The sequence below is a fragment of the Sturnus vulgaris genome, chromosome 15 (assembly GCF_052056855.1).
Source record: "Sturnus vulgaris isolate bStuVul1 chromosome 15, bStuVul1.hap1, whole genome shotgun sequence".
Lineage (NCBI taxonomy): Eukaryota > Metazoa > Chordata > Aves > Passeriformes > Sturnidae > Sturnus > Sturnus vulgaris.
In genome coordinates this window covers 4995310-5015644 of record NC_142257.1, presented here as the reverse complement: position 1 = coordinate 5015644, position 20335 = coordinate 4995310, and the positions used below count along the sequence as shown (strand labels likewise).

At 43.2% G+C, this 20335-nt stretch overlaps 1 protein-coding gene across 4 annotated transcripts in view; it reads left to right on the top strand.

Moving 5' to 3' along the window:
- The window catches only part of SGCD (sarcoglycan delta), a 314769-nt gene that overhangs the window by 109896 nt on the left and 184538 nt on the right, over window positions 1-20335 (top strand). For all 4 annotated transcript variants that reach the window (XM_088173550.1, XM_088173554.1, XM_014875970.2 and 1 more), the window contains exon 2: window positions 3856-4041. The gene's annotated coding sequence lies outside the window, so the exon portion shown is untranslated. The remainder of the gene's footprint in view (window positions 1-3855; window positions 4042-20335) is intronic.

Below are 20335 nucleotides of genomic sequence, written 5' to 3'. Positions count from 1 at the left end.
CACATAAAGGTTTATGTGCATAAAGGTTTCACAGCCTTTCTTCTGGCTCTGCCAGTGGAGCTCTTTTGTATTAATTGAAAATATTTACCCAGGTTTAGTTTTAGGGAAAGAAGGAAGTGAAAAGAATATACATGCACATGTTCCATATGTGTAATACACATTTAAATGAATCCACACACATATGGTATTCTGATTTCTTAATCACCATGCTAGCAATAAAAGAAATTTAATATTTAAGCAAGGAGTTATGTTTTCAATTATTTTTCAGTCACCAGACACTTTAAATATTGAATCTTTTCTACGCCCAACTAATTTATTCAATTGCAGTTAGGTAGATTGTAATTAATTTTTGATGAGACAAACTAATACTAATTTGAATATCTACTACACTATAATGTTTGCTTGCAGATGTGTTATTTAGCTTCTAGATACCTCTTTTTTGCCCTTGCTGAAGTTGCAAATGCTCATCAATGTTGCCACAAGGCCCAAGCTGCACCTTAAGCTCTATGGCACACAAATATAAGGATGAGTGTGCTGGGTCAGAGGAGGGTCCAGCCAGCTCCTGTCCTCACCTCGACAGGGATCAATAGTGGATGCCTGAAGACAAGAATTAAGAGCAGGGCAAAGGTGTACAGCAAGGCTTCCTGAGAGACAGAGAGTCTCCCAGACTTCATTGATTTGTGGCCTGGAAACATCCCAAGATAAAAATGGTATCTTCAAATTTAATATTTGAGCTTATTTGTTACATCTAAAGTATATAGTTATTTTGTATAATTCATGCTTTCCATCAGCAAAGGACTGAGATTCCTCCAAGGGAAATACTCTCTTTTTACTGGAAAAATGTCTTGCCTGCCTTTTCTGATTAATGAGAACATCCATATGCTGGCTTTTGTGAGTGGAAGACGGATCTGATACCACTTAACTGTGTTAACTGAATGTAAAAATCTGAAGTGGTGGGATAATGAAAGTAATTTGCAGTTTGTCGGCGTGTTCCCTCTGATCAAAGACAAGTGGGGGAGCACAGCAACTTAGAAACAGCCCAACAAAACTGTGGGATTTCTAGGACATGGGACATTATTTGCAAGTTCAGACTTGTTTTTGTTTCAGGTAAGGAACAGTGCCAGCTCCTATGGCAGATGCAGGCTGAAATGGATGATTTTTGAGTCAGAGATCATGTGGATTTGGGTTGGAAAGGATCTTAAAGACCATCCAGTCCCACCTCCTGCCATGGAAAGGGACACTTGCCACTATCTCAGGTTGCTCCAAGCCCTGTCCAGCCTGGCCTTGGGCACTTCCAGGGATCCAGGGGCAGCCACAGCTGCTCTGGGATGCTCCCAAGGCTCTGGGTCGAAGCCAGGGAGGTCCGAGCAGCATCTTGGCAGCTCTGTGATGGGCTCTCAGAGTCCGTGAGTGTGAGAGGGAAACCAGCTGGACACTGACCATCGAGTCAGGAGTGACCTACTGAATGTGAAGGGGTATTTCTGCAAAACTGCAGGTGTGGGCAATGTGAATGGCATACATTCTTTTTTTTTTTTTTTAAATTATATTTTTCTTCTTTTTTCCCTGTGTGGTTCTGAGCCAGCACAAATTATAGCTCTTCAGGGTTTCCATGCATTAATCTTTTGTAGCTTTTTACTCTATTGCTGACTAGGATGGTCCCTGGCCTGGCTCCCTGCTTCTGTATTGTGTGATACACATCAGCAGAGTGTGGAAGAAGCACATTTCTTCCAGACTGGAGCATCTCCACTTTGCTGCTCACTGGAAACTTGGCCATTGATTTAATTTCATTAAGTTGCCCCATCCCAGTTATATCATGAGAGATGGGAATTGTGCTCACTCACTGCATTTTGTCATGAATAAAGTTGTTTTCATTTCCACATCCACACCTCCCATTACTTCTCCTTCTTCATATTGCTGCAAATTCATTGGCAAACTGTACTAACCAGGAACTTTCACAACCCCACCTTTCCCAGCCTGAGCCCAGGCCCCTGCACTCAGGTTGCAATGATGATCTTGTCCTGTTGCTGTTACTTCCCCAACTCAGCTGATGCTCTGGTTAATGCACAAAAATGTAGCACTGATTTTCTTTAGTGACTGTTCTGTGTTACAATTTACGAGTAGAAATGAAAAAGTTATTGTAGCTGTGGTCTCCAGAGATAAAATCCCTTAAAAGCAATAGAATTAGGTCTTACTGCTGCCTGCAGATCAAACTAGTGCAGCATCAGCCATTCCTGTGCCCATAAGTCACTCAGCAGCCATCTCAGCTGGCAGTCTGATTTTTCATGGTTGGCCTGCAAGAGGACAGGAGCTGTGAAGGCCCATTTTTGTCCTTCATGTCTGAGTTCAAGAGAGGTAGAAATTCTGCAAATGTGTGCAATAATCACAGGCCTGAGGTCTGCCACCCTGACTCCTGTTGTGGGTGTCCTGTTTTGGAGCCTTTAGGCGTGTATGTAACAAATGAGGTCCAGTAAAGTAATTAGTGCTAAATAAAGTAAATTTATTTGATTGTTCTGATCTGTGTGGCTGTGTGTGCTGTGTGGACTTCAACAAAAAAGAAAAAACCCATTATGTACATTTATATGTGTGTGTGTATATATATATATATATATATATATACATACATATATATAAAAGGCACTATGATTCTAACTTCCAGTATGCAGTTTCATGTGCTGGTTGCTGGGATCTTCCTTCTTGCAAGCCCAAAACCTAATGTGTTTTCCAGATAGGTGTGACCTGTTCATGGGTTCAGGGTTTCTTGTGAAGGTGTAATGGGATTTTTTGGTACTTTGAGCTGCCATAGGCTTTCTCCTCTGAGAGAAACCTCTTGTATATCTCTGGTGTTTTTTTCTTTGCTTTTTATAAAATTTCTAGGCCAAGTGAGAGTATCTTTGTGGGTGCTTAGAAAAGCATCCCTGGGTGTGGTTTAAGGATGTGAGCTATGGATGTATCTGACACAGGGAGCTCAGATCCTGCTCTTTCCTCAGTCCTCACCTGTTCTGTGCTGCTGTGCCCAGTTTTGCTTCACAGGCTGTATTATCTGGGTGGGGGAAGGATGATCCTTTGAATGTTCCCCATCTGCCAGGGATTAGGGACGAGCATTTGCACATCTCAGTGCTGCCCTGAGGTTTGTGCTTGCTGGCAGTGCTGCTGCTGGTGGTCACCTCCATCCCTGTCTCTCCCCTGGTATCTGGTGAGGCCCCACGTCCCTGCTCAGTGTCAGGGTCTGACCTCTTGGAAACTCTGAGCACATCTAGCAGTGACAGTGGGCTAGAAAACGTGCTGATGCTGAGCCCGTGGTCCCAGAAACCCCCAGGACATTTACTGGTTTCTGACAATTGTGTTGGAGGCAGAACTTGGGGACCTGCGGCGTGCTGTGCTGGCAGTCATGAATTTCCATCTGCTGTGAGCTCCTAAGCTTTGAATTTCTTGAGTAAGAGCCGTTTTACCATGCAGAGTATTAAGACTGAGGTGATGTCTCTGCTTTTAATATGAAAGTCCTGTTATTCTTCAGAAATGCCATAATGAATTAAAATATTGCCTATGGAGAAGTGCATTACTTTTGTGTTATGATATGATATTGGACTGAAATAAAAAGCAGCCAGGCTGTCATTCATTTCCTGGTCTAGGGACACTATAAAAGTACTGTAAAGCAAGAATAGCTTTGCACCACAGTTCTTGAATTCAATGATTGCCCTCTGAAGGTGCCACACATGATGGATTGTCACAGACTCTCTGTCCTGCCTTGACATTTCATTCCTATCCAATGTTGTCTTGTGTTCTGCTCTGAATCTGCCAAACAACTGACCCTAGAATTTAATGCCACACCTTCTTCTCTTTTCTTTTTCTGAGCAGCATCTTCTGCAGCTGAAGCTCTGAAATACAGGAGGACTCTGCATCTTCCTCAGGGACACGGGCAAGGGAGAGCTGGAGCCTCTGGGGGGCTCCGGAAGGAATTGTGGTTGGTGGTTGCCTGAGGAACTCACCTTCACCCCAATGTTGCTCTGAAACGAGTCGTGTCCAGCAGTCAGGTTTGGTAAGGTATGTATTTTTTTTTTCCTCTGCTCTTGTATTTTTGCTCTTTTCTGAATGTGGGGAAAACAGAGCATTAGCAGCCTTTGAGTTTATTGCTATATTCATGCCATGCTCATACTGTGTCTGTAAATAAGCTTTGCTCTCCCTGAATTTAGAAAGCGTTCACCAGGAGTGAAGTGTTTTTATTGTCTTGGGCTTGAGGGGGTGTCTGTTTATGTGAAGTTCTTTATTGAACCAAATGCTTGCTGATGGTTGTGTGTTGCTGCTGCTGCTGGATACTTGGTGACAGGAATCCACGTTTTGAAAATCCCACTTGTTGTGTCACTAATGACTGTAGTTCTGAGGGTCACAGATGGGGAAAAATAAAAGGAGATGAAGTAGCCCATTTGTAATTCAGCCTTTGTATATTCCCACTGTTTGCAAAGGGTGGAAGTACCACTACTGATTTCCTGTATAATCATATTCCCTGTATTGTATTTATTGTGTAGCACTTACAATTTTTGAGTGTTCTCATACCCACACAAATGTTGCCCTGGCTGTGCTGGAAGTGTAGCAAGGCAATATGCAACCATTTTCTAACAAGAAACTGAAGGCCAGGATGCATTGTTGATGAAGATAGTGCTAGATGAGCTTTTATGGTAATATAGTCTCTGATTCTATGGGTTCTTTTACCTAGGTCAGGTTATTTCTGTGAAGGCAAAGTTTTCTGATTTAAAAAAAAAAAAAGCTTTAAAGCAGTGGTTCCCAGATCTCAGTAGAGTGGTATCAGATGATATTATCCTTTTTCATTTAGCACATGGGTATTGACTTCCTTTATATGACTGAACCAGCACTATAATCTTGTTGAGAAAAGTACAGCAGCAATATAACACCTGTGCTTGGTGTTAGTGGAGGAGCAGGGAAAAGAAGTCAAGGCTTTCTTAAAAGCCTCTAAAATAAACCACGATGCAGGTGAGTGTACATTAGTTCTCCTGCTTTTGATCTGGTTGCACTTGTCATGTTAGCTCTGGAAATTGTGGCTCAAACTCTTATGCTCCAGCAGAGCTCTGCCAGTGTCTGGCAATTGCAGGGAAAAGTTGGTTGGAATAGCTTAAATTGGGTGCTTAACTTTTAAATGTTGAGGGTCAAGAAAGGTCTGTTCCAACCTCAGCATGTGCTGTTAATTTGTACAGGAATTTCAAGCAAACAACACGGTTGCCAAGGCGAGGTTCCTGTCATTACAGCACAGCACAGCTCTGCTTGTCTGCCTGCTCTGGTTTCTGGAAGAAGAGCTTGTTAAACATTGCTCCTGCCTTTATTATCCTCTTCACTTCTGTTTATTTCCAAGCTACTGCTCTTGTGATTATAACACTTAAAAGGGAAGGTTGTAGGAGAGGTATTTCATAATCAAGAGAGCTTCTTGACTCTTGCAGAGAAAAATTTGGCACCGTTAGAATGTAAAAATCACAGCAGTTTTGTTTATTCCTTGTTTGTTTTTGAGATTTCTGTGTTGGAATATGTAAATCTTCCTTGCAGTGAGGGTGTGAGTTTTGCTGGGTACCCAGGGTGTGAGGATCTGCTCCAGAGAAGTTAGCTGCTGGTGTGACCGTGGAGCTGCTCCTGCCTTGGACAGGTGGGGCAGTAAATGAGCTCTCCTGTCATTCCTGAGCCAACCCAACTCTCACTCTAAGGTCTGTACGATTGATTTGTGTGAAATTATTAAGGCATTAAACTCCAGGTTGGACTTCGATTATACTTTTGCATTTTGCTTTGTGACCGTCAGATCTAAAACTTGGTTCTTATTTAAATCTCACTCTTATGGAAACTTTGTCTGTAAGAAGAACATTGCAGGTTGAGAAGGTTGTGCTAAACTGTGAAGATTTGGCCAAACTGGTGTTCCTCACTTAAGTAGATTAGGCCTTTCTGTATTGATTCTCTTCATCTTGGGGACTCGTCATTAGCAGAGTACTTGACTTCCATCAACTTTATCTGTTCCCACACACCCTTGTAAGACAGGAGTGTTACTTATCCCCATTTTGTAAATGGTGAATAAGAAACAGAGTCACTTTTAGGTCACTTTTAAGTGGCAAACATCTGTCCCTGGTTTTCAGGCAGTCTAAGTGTACAAGTTGCATCTGATGCCTGCAGCTGGAGGCACACAGCCCTGGCTGAGCACAAGATTTGGGTGTGGATCTTTCCGAGGCCACTGCTCCCACCTAATCCAGTTTCTTCCATGTGTCCTGCTAGAGTAGAGAGGGTTTGAATTAAGTGATTACAGTAACACTTAATGACAACGTTTCCCTCCCTATGTGTACTGAAAACTGAAACATCTGTTCAAATAATGTGAGCTGAATTCATTCATTTTTGCAGCAGAGTGCTCACGTGAGACGAGCAGATTCCCTTTTAGCAACGTTTATGAAATTGTGCTGATGGTAATCTTATTGTACGAGGAATTAGTTTAAATGGATCTGCAGATAATGTGCAGAGCAATAGTTTTTTTCTGAAATTGCTCATTTTTAGATTAGTAGAATCCGGTTAGTAAAATGCTCTGTTCGGCTGAAAAGGCACATTTAATAAATATGTAAGAGAAATTTTTAAGTAGCCATTAAACATAGTTAATAAATTTTATCTTGCAAGTAGAATTTGAAAAAAACCTGTTCATTTAATGTGTTTTATGGCTCTCGTAGCAATTAATTGTCTTCATTACATGAACATAAATCCTCAATGTAATTCACCTTTTTCAGATTAATTGCTATGGAAATTTTCCCACTGCTTTGTTTAGACTAGTAATATTATTTCTCTTTTCTAAAAGTTGAATCTCAACATCACATTTTTTACCTTTTCCAGATGTTCTGTGAATCAGTTCCAGTTTAAAAAAAATCTCTTTGTGCTCCAGGCCAGTGCAGGGGTGGTGTTGCAGCTGTGATGCTCTGATCAGGTGAAGCAGAGACTTCAAGCCCTGCTTGACCTGCAGCAGAGCAGTGGGCAGGTCTCCCTCTCTCATTCATTGTGTTATGTCTGATAAAAACTTAGTATTTCTTTCTTCAGATTTTTGTTGTTTCTTATACGATTTCATTTATTAAATCAGGGAAAAACCCTTGATTTTATATGCCTATGGGTTTGGCTCTCACAGTAAGAGACCCTAATGCAACTTTTCAGTGTCTTTGCTGAGGGGTACAGGTGGCTATGTCTGAAAATTTATCAGTAAAATTGTCCTTCAACATTATTGAGGGAAAATTTTGGTTGGAGCATGACGAGATTGCTGCTTGGATTCCCAGAATTAAATTAAAAGCTGTATTTTGATTAAAGCCTTTATTCCCCTGGATTTGCACACCAAACAGGACAAGAGGACAGCATGCAGGATCGTGTTTTACATATGTTTGTTAATCAGTGAACAGGCTGTGCTTGTTTGCATGAGCAACATTTATGCAAATGTCTTCTAGTGTTCCTCTGGACTGGTTTGCCAGGGTGAGGAAATAAAACAGCTATCATATTTGCATGTTTTTGTTGCAAGATCAGCAGACTGGCTGTTAAGGTATTAATTCCCTTGGTGACACCACTTCTGCAGCCCCATTCACTCAGCTTCTCCTGACAGGGCTTTTATTGAATCCATCAACCTGACACATATCAAAGCACAATTCCTGATAACAAATATCTTGTTGTAAAATGAATTAAAAAGGTGATAGCAGCGGCAGAACCGACTTGAATTTCTGAAAGAAAATAAGAAACTCCAAAACCAACATGAGATTCTTAAGATACCAATCACAGAACAGTAATATAATAGTCCTTTACCTGTTCTCCTGAAGTACTGAGAAGTCAGTGGGTCTGTCTGAAGTCATACAAATGGCCTTGCTCCTGGGCTGGCAGCTGTGGCTCTGCCTTCTGCCCTCTGATGTTTGTAGTGGTGCTTCAGAGAGCCTGATGAAGTTGGAGTTTGTTTTCTTCTGGAGACCTTTCCCCTGGAAGGAGCAGCAGCTCCCTGTAATAACTCTGCACTCCAGCCATGCAGAGATCTGGAGACTGAGGAGAGGGAAACTCTGGCTCTGAGTGGAGCACATGTTCTTTCTCTCAGGAGACAAAGCAGTTTGGAGCCCCATGACCTCTGCAGAGCTGCTGCTTGGCAGCCCATGGGCTGTGTGTTAGGCAGAGTCCAGCCAGGGTGGAAAAGGGCCTATGTTTCTTTGGGCTGCAGATGTTTTGAAATTAGCTGGCTCAAAACCTTTGTCTGAGAAGAGATTGTCTCCTTGCATCCTTCTCCTCTCTGTTTTGCTCTCTTCATCCTGCTTTTCTATTCCCTTTGGTTTTGCATCTCTCAGAGGACAAGCAGCTTCTGGCAGGGCTGCCTTTGCACTGGTACTGCTCTCACTCTGCCCAGGCTCTGCTTGCCTCAGATTTTTGGCTAGCATGTCCTGTAAAATATGAGCTAATAATAATCATGCTTTTTGCTCTGTGGCAGGCCTGCTTTCTGGATAAGTATCCACTGACAGTTTGCAGCCTAGCAGAGAGGAAGAGGAGGGCAGCCAACAGTTGATGTGGAAAATTAATTATGAACTGCCATCTTCCTGCCATGTAGTTAAGGCAGTTCTGCATTGCAAGCTTTACATCCAGCTGCGTGTCTCCTTCCTCAATAGTGGGAATGCTGCCAGAACAAAGCTTAGTGGGGAATGTCTCTCCTGGGACTGATCACTCAGGATGCTCTGGAGCCTTTACTGCTCTGCTTTCAGCTGTGACACCACCCAAGGAGTCATTTTTTACCTTTTGTTGGATGAATGTTTGGCTTAATTGTGCATCCAAGTTGATAAAGATTTGTGTTTGTGGTGGGGAAGTCACCCATGTCCCCTCTGCAGTCAGGGAACAACATTTTTGTGTTCCAGTGTAGTGGTGCCTTGGCAGCGTTCAGGATTAGAAGAGCTGCAGCTTTCTGTATTTTCATCCTTCAGGATGTCATATTTCCTTCATAATGATCCTCAAAAACTGCCCTTGTACATGGAAGGGGGGGGAGTTTGACAGGCACCAGTCAGCCCTGGGAATTTAATTACCTAAAGGAGCAGCTCTGTCCCTGGACAGCCTCTATCTTAAGGATCACAGAGGCAATTGCTGGAAGCCCCAGCACGGTGTGTGGTTCAGGAGCTCTTCTGGTGTCATAGTTGAAGACTGGCTCCCATTACCTTGAGCTGAGCACTGCAGAGCCAACACAGCCCAGTCTAAGTGCCAGAGATGCCTTAGGGAGCCCTTTGGGATATATATGAAAGAGTCTGAAAGAGGGAGGGTTTTGGAAAGCCCTGACAAATTTGTAAGTGGCTGTTTGGGGCTGAGCTAAAGAAATGAGCATTTGGTGTAACTTTCCTCGATGAAGTCTTTGTTTAGTCCAAAGGGTATTGAAGGGAAACAGCCTTGCAAAGCCACAGCAGTAACAGGTGTGAGGTGTTATGGAGATACTTTTCTCTCTAACAGAACAGAAAAACCCTTTTGGATGTTCAAGTTTTCAGTTAAGGTACTAGAAGTCTCCCCTTGTACATTTTTATTACAAAATTCATTGTCACAGTTGCTGACTGATTTAATGGTTAACTGAGGGGCGATCTGTAAGAAATACCTAGGATTTTGTAAAGGGCCAAATTGCTGCCTGGTGAAAGTCACTGACTCAAATCATGATGGTGTAAACCTCATCTTCTTCCTGAGCTCTGCCTCCTGACTGACATAAATTCTACTTTCTTTCTAGTGCTGTCATGCTGATTTTTTGCAGCCAGGGGACTGTATTTGGAAGCACAAACCCGTCGCACAGGTTTAGATGTGCTGCAAATAATTATGAATGTCTGATGAAGGGAAGCTAAAACATACTGAAAATGTTTGGAAATAAGAGGGAATGTGTGCAGCCAAGCGTTAGCTGTGAATGGAGAGTTCTTGTTGGCATCATTTAATGGGAACTTTCCAGCTGCTTGTTTCTGTGGTGAATATGTAGATAACAGCAAAACCAAAAAGGCAGGGTTGCTGTAAGCAAATGGAGGGAGCCTTTCACCTCTGGGGTAAAAGGGACAATGAAGTGAGCAGCATTTCTGTTTATGGGCTGACACCCCCTCAGTCCTCACCTTCCAGTTACTGGGAAGGGGCCATCAGAGACCCCCACAGCACTGGCCTCCTCTAAACAAAGTTGTGTCTTATTCCTTCACAACACCAAATGCCATCTGTTCTTTACTCCTGACTGTCCAGGAAAAAAAAGGGAGAATTTTTTCTTCTTACCTTTCTTTATCTCTCTCTCTCTCTCTGTTAGTTGGGGTAAGGTCCATTTATATCTCTCCAGACAATCTTGGTGCCATTGACATGAGTGGCCAGATGCCTTTTTGTCCACCCCAGGAAGTGATCCCTGATCTTTGTGGAGATTCCCCTCGTCCTTTCTTCCCAGTGCTCCTGTGCTTTCCAGTCCCAATGCTGTGTGAGAAGGAACACTTGAGTTTTATGTTAGATGTTGTATAAATACTTGGACTTGAGCAGCCATCAGAAGCTGTGTTATGATGCTATCACTCACATGGATGGAGAAGCTGAAAATCAAATCATTCTGAATGAAGAAGCACCATGAGGGTTAGGATTGTGCCATTTTCCTGGCAGACCTTGTGCCAGGCCTCTGTCAGGTCCTGGAGGTTCTCAGCTTCTCTCCTTCTGCCCAGTCATATTCTGGTGGGTCTGCACCAGCATGCTGGGGAAGAGGAAATATAAATATAATAAATATAACTCGAGAAGTTTTCTACAAACGCCTTTGAATTGTATGTGTTAGATTGGGTAGGAGAGATGGTGCTTGATTGTCACTGCTGGGTAACACCTCCCAAAGTGTCCTTATAAAAAGCCTTTCCCCTTAGGAAGGCTTGTTGGTACCTGTCCTCGGCTCAGGAGCACGGGAACAAGGGGGTGGGCAGCCCTGCACTCTGCTTGCTTTCTGTCTGGGAGGAATTTCTAGTTGTTAATGATTATTCAAACGTTTCTTGTCATGAGTACAGTCTGCACAGAGTGATAAATGTGTGGTGGGTTAGAGGTGGAGGTTGCTCAGTGCTGACAATTAGTTTGAGCCACAGGCTTTGCTTTCATTGGCATTTTCAGAGCATTAACCTGGACCTTGTCAATTAAAATCCAGACACATTCTGATGAGGGACATCTTCTTCTAATGATAATTGTAATAATATCACTTTTCTTCATTTAAAACCTGTCAGGCAGGCCATGTTTCCTGGAAAATAACTGCCCAATTTTCACATTGCCTAAATAACTAGGAAGTGTCTTTCAGGTTTTTTGAGCTGACACTTCATCACCAATAACTGAAAGCATATGAGGCCAGAGCTGTTAATCTTCGAACACTTACCAACTTCAGTCAAGGTAATTTGACTTTATCTGCTAAAATAAGCAGGTTTATTAGCCTTCACTTTGGAGGCTAATAAACATTTGATAATTGCCTCAAGTCGTTGATGGGGATTTATCCTATTTAGGTCTTCTATTTGACAGTGTAGCTCCAGAGCATGTCCTAGGCAGTGACCCATATCTGCAGCTCACCAGTTCATTAGGTGCAGGGGGAAGCTTGGTGTAAAGGTTGATTAAGGAACTTGTCTGAGTTGCACAAGAAGTCTGCAGCAGAAGTAACCCTGGAAATCCTATGTCTGTTCTTGTGTATTAACTGCAGTGGTTTTTTGTGTGTCTGAAAATACATTTCAAATCTCTTTCAGGCCACAAAAATGACCATTTAATAGTTGCAATTCGAGTGGTATATCAGGTTTCAATTGGAAACCCATTGTGTTTTTATTTTAGCATGGCCTGAAAAATAAAAAATGAAAATCATGTTCAGTTTTGCGTGGAAAAATACATTTCATTTTTCTGAATGGTGGTTCATAAGTGAAGTCCTTGACAAATAGCCAGAGTAGGGAAACAAAAAACTGTATCAAGTAGAACTTGCAATGTGTCTGGTCTGAGCTTGTCCATGTGGGTGGAAAATGCTGCATTTCTTTATTAAAACCTGCTTCTCCTCTGGTCCTTCTCTGAGAGGTGCAGAGCAAGGAACTCTGGTTAATGATGAGCACCTCTAGGTGATGCCGTAATGTAAGTAACAATAATCCAATTTATCTCTATAGCAGCTGGAAAAATGTCATCAGTTGTTTGTAGTTCAAAACTCAGGGCATAGCATGGACTCTGAGCAGGAAATCCAGGCACAAAATACTGCACTAAAGAAAGATTGAGGAATGAGAACTGAGAACTAAAGGGGCTTGGGCTGCTGTGCCTGCATTCTAGAAGTTCATAGTTGTGCTTTCAGTCAATGCAAGGACTAATCCACCTCCTCTGTGGCAGAGCTTTTCCCTTTGCAGTATGAACTGGCAAGCCTGTAATCTGCATTCAGGTGCATATGGAAATCACATTTACAACAGCATAGCTTGAAGGCTGTAAATATTATCAGATATTTTTCCAGTGAGCCTTCATCGACCGAGCTGTGTATCTCACTGCTCTCATTTTTTTAAGAGTGCATTAGGGGTGATCAATAAAACCTGACCTACCTTTGCAAGTTAAATAGGTCTGATTTTAAATGGCCAGACTTAAAGAGATTAAGATTTGCTAACAGTGATTTAAAGTGCAAGCAAGGTCCATTTACATGCCATTTCTTTTCCACTTTTGAGGTTTGAATTGCAGTGGAAAATGTGTCACATTGAATATTAAAGCATGGAAGTGGAAGTTCTGATGCCTTTTGAGCATGCCTTTATGTAGGAGCTGCCTTCCTACCCTGCACTTCACTGTGTCCTACTGAAAACTTAAAGTCATTAATAGATGTGGAACATACCCAACTGTGCAGAGTGAAGGCTCTGGGAACTCGGACTATAAACAGTATTTGCTGTTTGATGCTTTTCATTTTGGGGAGATGCCCAAGGAGGAAAAAAGAATGTGCAAGAAACAAACAAACAGACACAACATAATAAAAATATATCTCTGTTTTTTAACCCCTGGAGTACATTGTGGAACTGGAGGCTGGAAGAGCAGCACTTCCCTGCAATGCAGGTCTGGCTGGGCATGAGAAGGAATGGATTGGTGCTGTAGAGCAGGCTTTTGTTTCCCCACCTCATGACTTTTAAACATTTAATTTAAGAACCTGAAAGCCATGTGGAATGGTCTTGTGTCATGAAAGACACGTTTGGTCGTACAAATGAAATATTTCATTGCCTTAAGTTATCTGAAAGGTGTTGGAATAAGCAGGTCACTGAGTCAAAGGTGCTGAAATAAAAACCTCCTGGCAGGAATGCTGTATTCTGCAGACAATATCTCTGTTACAAAGAACTGCTTGAGAACATTTCAAATATTTTTGTGGCTCTTGTTTGTCATAACCAGCCAGCTCTCTGTCTGTTGGGCTAGTTCTGATTACTGTGGTATGTGGAGTGGTGCCTCTGGAGAGTCCAGCTGAGATTGGGTGTAGTACGTGCCTTTACTGCTGGTGTGTCTCAGTTTCACAAGATCATTTTGTGCCAGCTGCTCTTCTCTCTGCTCGGTTCATACTGAGAGCACGAGGAGTGTGGACTCTGAGAGCCATCAGAAGGTGCTCAGATTTCTCCATTGCTTTACATGGAGCCTGTGTGTGTGAATTTTGGCTTTAGGCGTGTGTGCATGCATGCTCATACTCTGTTGGACTAGTTATTAATAAAAATTATTATTAATCATGTCCCTAAATGGTTTTATCTGTCTCTGTGGCCCTAGTTTGAGCCCTACAATGCTCAGTGCTGGAGAGGGAGGTCGTACATGACAGTCCTTGGCCCCAGGGAGCTTTTGTGTGAAAAATCTGAGTATAGGGGGAGAAGGAGACACGGATTGCCAGCAAGAGTGGAGGCAGCAGATGGAGCACAGCGCTGGAGATGAAGGATGTGCAGAGCTTCGTGTGTTGGGGGCATCAATGATCAAAACTCCTCTTTGTTGTGGTGCCTGTTCAAGGCTTACAGCAATCAGGGATTTGGTTTGCTGAGACTAACTCCTGCCTTGTTAACTACTACCTCTTGATTATTTCTGTCTATATCCATCTGCTGCCTCTTTGCTGTTAGAGCTGCAAATTCCTTAGGGTTCAGACAGCTTTTTCTTTTAGTGTTTGTGCACTACCAAATTCTGTGGGGTTCTGGCCCAGGGTTAATGCTGGGAGCTGTTAGCACTGGCATTTGCACATGAAAAATAAGGCATTGGGAAAACAATTATTCTCACGTCCTGATTATCTTTATTTGCATTCCAACATCCTCTGAATCTTTGAAACTGAAAACATTATTTAAATGAAAGATACATGATTATAATTATTGTCGTAATGTTCTGTAACCACAAATAGGTCAGCGCAGGAAATGCAATTTTTTTGGTGTGTGGTTGTTTATATATATATATATATACACACATCTGTATTTGTCTGGCAGGTAGATTTTATCTTACAGCCTCTGGCTGTTGCTTTCCTAGGTGCTTATTCATATTTAATCCAGCTCTCCCATGTATTTGCATACATAAATACACACTTGTTTTTAGTACCTGTTTGCATCTTTTAATTGTAGATTGACCCTGAGGCTGCTGGCTCTGGGGTTTGTGCAGCCCCAGGTAGCTGGGTGTTGCATATTGCTCCTCTTTCCCAAGCCCTGAGCCCGTGTCACTCTGTCCTGCCAGCTGAAGTTTCCCGTGCTGGCACCACGCCACAGCCAAGTGCTTTCAGCGAGTTCTCGGCTATAATCCTGAGCTGATTTCTGGGATGCAATTCACTGCCACGGTTATCATATCAAAAGGGGAGTGATTTACATTTCCTGCACGTCTCCGTGTTGCCAGCCCCGGAGGATGCTGCAGAGAGAAAGTTAACGCAATTTGATAAAATAACCAAAATGAGCCCATTTACAGCGTGGCATCGTACACTGTGGAGGAATTTGATACAGAGTTGGCACTAAGTATAAATTTAGGCTGTGCACAGACAATATTTTGGGGACTTTTTTTGGCTCCCAGGGAAAAAATAAGAAGATTGTTCCTGAAGACTGAGTGTGTGGAGAGCTGTGTACTTGGCTTTGCGTGCCGCAAAATAAATCTTTATCTTGATTTCTTATTGTGTTGCCCCTTAAAGTCTCTCTCTTCTCCTGGTATTCATCAAGAGCAGTGTCTGCATAACACGTTATCTTTGGGGTTTATCTGACCCCCTCAGCCCTCTGCAGTTTCCTCACTGAAAAGACATTGAGCAATCAGGCAGCATCATTTGTGCAAAGTGAAACACTTTATGCTGAGATATGTTAAGCACGTTCCTACTGGAAATGCCATAGGAATGGCAGGACTGCAGCATTTGCTGCTGCTGAGCATTCAGCTGCCTGTATCTGTATGCAGAAGCACACACAGTGGTGGCTTCACATTCATTTCCTGTGTATCAGTTACTTATTAGTAATCCACCAGCCCAATGAAGGAACTGAAGGTAGGATGTAATGCCGAGAGTGTGGCCATGCCTCTCCTGGTGGAGTCTGGAGAGGGAAGGGATGTATCTGGGGCAGGTGACTGAATGGTGCTGTTATCTCTGAGACAGATTCCTGCAGTCTTGTCTAACTTTGGCTTAATTTCTTATTTTTTTATGAGCATCTTTCTTGGCTGTATTGACTGTGCTGTGATGAGGGGTTGTGTAAAAGGGGCACTCAAGGAGAACAGGGCAAAGCACTCTTGGATTTACTGCACCTTATCATTTTCATTAGAGGTTTTGATATTGTGTACTTGCAGCTGCAAATGCAAAAATATGTGCCATAAGTTTCATAAGATTTCCAGGAATGGCAGCAACTCCTCTGCAGGGTTTGTAATCCCAGGTCAGGGTTTTTTTAAGGAATTGGTGAGCAGAGGTCAAAAAATTCAGCTTCAGGCTGTTCAGGATAAGGTATGCTTTACTTCCCTTTTCACTTCCCTTTTCTTCCTCACATTTCAGCAAAGGAATATCTTTGTTCATGCCTGTGTTTTACCTGCCTTTAAAAGCTTTGAAGCTTTGCATAGTTCTCACTTAACTTTAGCAAATCCCTTAAAAGCAGATCACAGAGATTAACCACACCAGGAAAATATCAGCATGTCACCTTGATTAGTTTGGGTGCCTGACCTCCTCTTCCTCCTAACTTTGACTACTGCTTCTTGTCATCTTTGATTTCATCTTTCTCTTTTCAGTTTCCACCCCCTTTCCCTTTACTGTCTATGAAGATTTGTACTGCCTGATACTATCACCTCTCCACACTGTTTGAATCTCAATGCAAGTGCCCTGGGACAAGATTACTCTCACCCTTCCAACTGATATGTCTCTTTTAATGTATGATGTCCAAAGAGAAGACCATTCCTGGATCCTGGAAATTAAAACCGACATGTGCACATGTTGCTTTTTCCAGACAAAATGTAAATTTCAGTGGAAGTCAGACTACAGTATGGGTGTTTGGCTGGCATGCAGCAGGTCAGGGCACTTTCCTGTGCAAGTCACCACTGATGAAAAGGGAAGCTCTGCACTTTCTTCCATTTCTCTCATTCTTTTTTTCTCTCCATTCTACTTTTTTTTAAGAGCTGATTTCCTTAGGGAGTTGTTAATGCTCAGGGCTTTTTACCCTGACATTTTGGACAATGATGTGACAACACAAGTGCATCTATTACTCTTCCTCTGGAAGCTGACGGAAGCTAAGGACTTGATGGATAATGGCCACATTTTCCAGCAGCACCTGATGTACATGTGAGAAGAATGACTGAGTGACCTGCATATAAAACCAGACTATGTCAGGCACAAAGTCTGAGCACAGAACTGGGAGGGAAGACTGAGAGCATGAACCTTTCATCATGAGGTCCTTATTTTTCTCCCCTTCTCTCTTTTGCAGGAAATCTGGTGCTGCGTTGAGGCAGTGCAGGTTGTGGTGTGGGAATGTGTGATCTCTCTCATGGGAAGGGAGGGCAGAAGGGAGCAGGCTTGTGTGGCATGGGCAGCTTTAAGAGAAGGAGGCTGCACTCCTGGAAGTGGAGCATCACTTCACCTTTGGTTGCTAAAGAAAGCTGATTCTCCTCAGCCTTGAGTAGTCAATTTACAAACTGAATGTAAAACAGCACTGGCTGGAGCTTGCATTCTGTGCTGCTGTGGGAGACCTTCAGGGAGAAAGGAAGAGAACTGGAAGCCCTTGGGGCTGGCTGTGGCTCTGGATCTGGAAGTCACAGGCCACTGGAGCAGGTGAGGTGTGCTGGTAGGATTCTGTGCCCTTTGCTGCGTGCTGTAGACCTTTTACTGAAGCTGATACTGCTCTGCTTTATATTCCACAGCACAGACCTGCTAAAGCTGATTTTGAACTCAGCTGGGGAGGGATGGGGAGGAAGGGGGGTGACTGTGGGCAGGGCTGGGTGCTCCCCCCTCCCTGTTCCCCAGCACATTGCTCAGGCACAATCCTGCTGACCACTGACTCATGTCCTTCCTGTTTCTCTCTCTGCAAGGTCACTGTGAGAAATGATCAAGGGTTCAAGTTGTTCTGGAGAAGGAAAAGTTTAAGGAGGAGGGCAGGACCATGCATTTTGCACCAGGAGCACAGGTGTGCAGGGAGTGGATGGATGGCAGTTCTGTCCTCAGCTGTGCTGTTCTCATGAGCAGCACGTCAGGAGCTGCCAGAGTGCCCAAACCTTTCCTTTGCTCAACTGCTCTGGGGTATCATGAAAGAACATTTCATTATGTACTTTCTTCTTTTAATGACTTTAATAATTATTAGGTGAGCTTTTAAACTCAGGGAGTAGCTCAGGTGAAGTGTGATGTACTGAAGTCCATTACATTCTTGATGTTGTAGCAGCCCAAGCTACAGCCGTGCCTCAGTTCAAGAATGTGCTCCAAGCAGACCTTAAATGTTCAGTTTTCATGGAGGACACACTCATAAATATTTGTGAACCAATAGGAAGTTGCAGTTTGCCAACAGAAGAAGCTAACATGGTGGAAAAACCAATCCAAGGTTGAGTATCTGTTTCTGGAACATATTTTCTGTGAATAATTTCCTGGCTTCTCTGTACTTCAGATTTTCCATCTTTCCAGGGGCACTCCCTCACCCTTACTGGGGTTTGGGGAAGAATAGTAATTTGCCAGATGTGAGGTAGTCGGGGACCACTCTGGAGACACTAAAGAATATCAGACAGACAAATCAGAGTGCCCTCTGTAGCACTGCCTGTTGTCGTGCTTGTTCTTTAGTTTGTATAAGGCAGAAGTGACTGCAAAACCTCCTTTTCTCGACCTAATGTAGCTTATAATTGCAGTAACAGTTGTTTCACATGGAATAGGGTGCTGTTGTTTGTTGAAAAAAACCCCATAAAATATTCTCCAAAGAAGCAAACATTTTGCCAAGAAATACATGGTTGTAACAAGGAGGCTGATAAACATCCCCACTGTCACAGCATTAAAACATAATTGCCCCTGGGTTTCTTGATGATCTCCAGCACAGCTGTCATGTTGGCCCTTTGGAAAAAATGAACTGACATCACATGCACCAACTCCAAAAAGTCTCGTGTTTTGTGTTTTTTTTCCTAGAAACAGGCAAAATTATTTTCAAGCAGTCTCTGGTGTTTTTTACCAAACTTGTTGGAATATTGCACAGAAGTGGGGACCTGTTGCTTCTACATCCCAAGTTAAATGATTGTTCAGGTTTCCTGTCACAGTTGGGCATTACCACAGCAGGACTCCTGCCAGGATTCTGTACCTGCTGCCTACATATGTAAGAGTATTATTTATTAGCTGTGGCTGGAACAGGGGCTCTGTGTTCCCAGGATGTAATCCTCTCTCCCACTGCAGGAAAGGTGCCCTCAGAGCCCTTGCTGCCTCCTGTTGTGGTCCCTGTGAAATGGGAGCAGTGATGTTGTTCTTTCATATTGCTCCATCCTGGAACAATGAGTTGCTGCTGTTCAAAATGGGCTCATTTTCCAAGAAAAAAAGAAAAGTAATACAAGAACAGTAAAAATAGATAATTTTCTGAGCTTTCAACAAGTACAAACCTGCTTCACCAATAACTGAATATAAATTGCCCTCTAATTTTGGGTCTTTTGAACCTATCTTGGTCCTTAGAATAGCCCCTGATTGGTAAGGAGGATTTTCAAAGCATTAATCACCCTGTTCCCTGTGGCTTTTGGCAGGAGTTTAGTGGCTGATTTCCCTTTGTGGCTTTTCTGTTAATCTCTCCTTGACCTCCTCTCCCAAGCAGACACAAGGGTTACTCATCCAGCCTCTCCCAGTTCCAGGGTGGTGGATGTCCATGGACAGCCCCAACCATGGCACCAGCGTGGTTCTAAGGCTCAGTGAACCATTCTGGGCTGAGCAGGAGTGTTAGACTTGAGCTTCTCTTACTCTATGAGGAGGGAAAGTGGCTTAATTTTAGGTTCAGTTGTTATTCTGGGCTCCTACATGAGTTAAAATGAGATTTTTACGCTGGCCAAAACGATTGTGAAAGTGAACACTTCAGAACTTGGGAAAAGCTTCAAAAGGCTGAGTATTTGGTCAAATAGAGGGGGTGTTGCTGGCAGGGGTGTGCTCAGGGCAGGTTTTCTTGCAGGATTTTGGTCTCACAGTCTGGTCCAGGGCTGGTGGAGATGAGGGCATGGGCAGAGAGCCAAATGTGTCACCTGGACCTGTACTCACCCAGCTTTTGGAGCCTGCTGGGCACAGCCTGAGCATTGCTCTCTTACCGTGGTGCAGTGGGAGATTGCAGATGGCAGAGATTTGGAGAAATTGGTTTAGTTTGAAAACAAATCTCCTTCTCTCCTCCAGATAATTTCTGTTTATTTTTGAATGGGGAAAAGCAATCAGCTAAAAACAGCATAGCCATGACAAGTTGGTGATGCCTGGCCTATTCCAGAAGGCTTCCTTGTGTGTAGTACAAAGTGTTTCTGTTTGTGCAAATGCATTACTGAAAAAGAAAAAAAGCTCATAGCCTTTTGGAAGCCATGCTGAGACTGAAACAGCCAAAGAGGGAAGGAGGAAAATATCCCCAAATGTCTGAAATGGTGCATGGAAGAGAGAAGCATGGGGAGAAGCATGGCTTGTGTGTGGGATCATGAGAAGTGTTTGCTTGGGCATCAGAGTGGAGCTTCAACCATCCAGCCCACCTGCACTGAAGCTGGAAGGAGGGTTTATATTGATTTTTTTCTGAAGGTGGAGAGGGAGCTGACACTGTTGGAATGAGCAGCCCCCTGCATGGTGCCCGTGCAGGGCGAGAGGGAGAGTGAAATGCAGCAGGGCAGAGGTGGTGATAGCCCTGTAAAGGGAAATGTTTGCCAGTGAGAAGAGATGAAGGTGTGGATGTGCTTGTAGGATCCTTGTTACTGTGTTATCATGGATCTCCAGGGACAA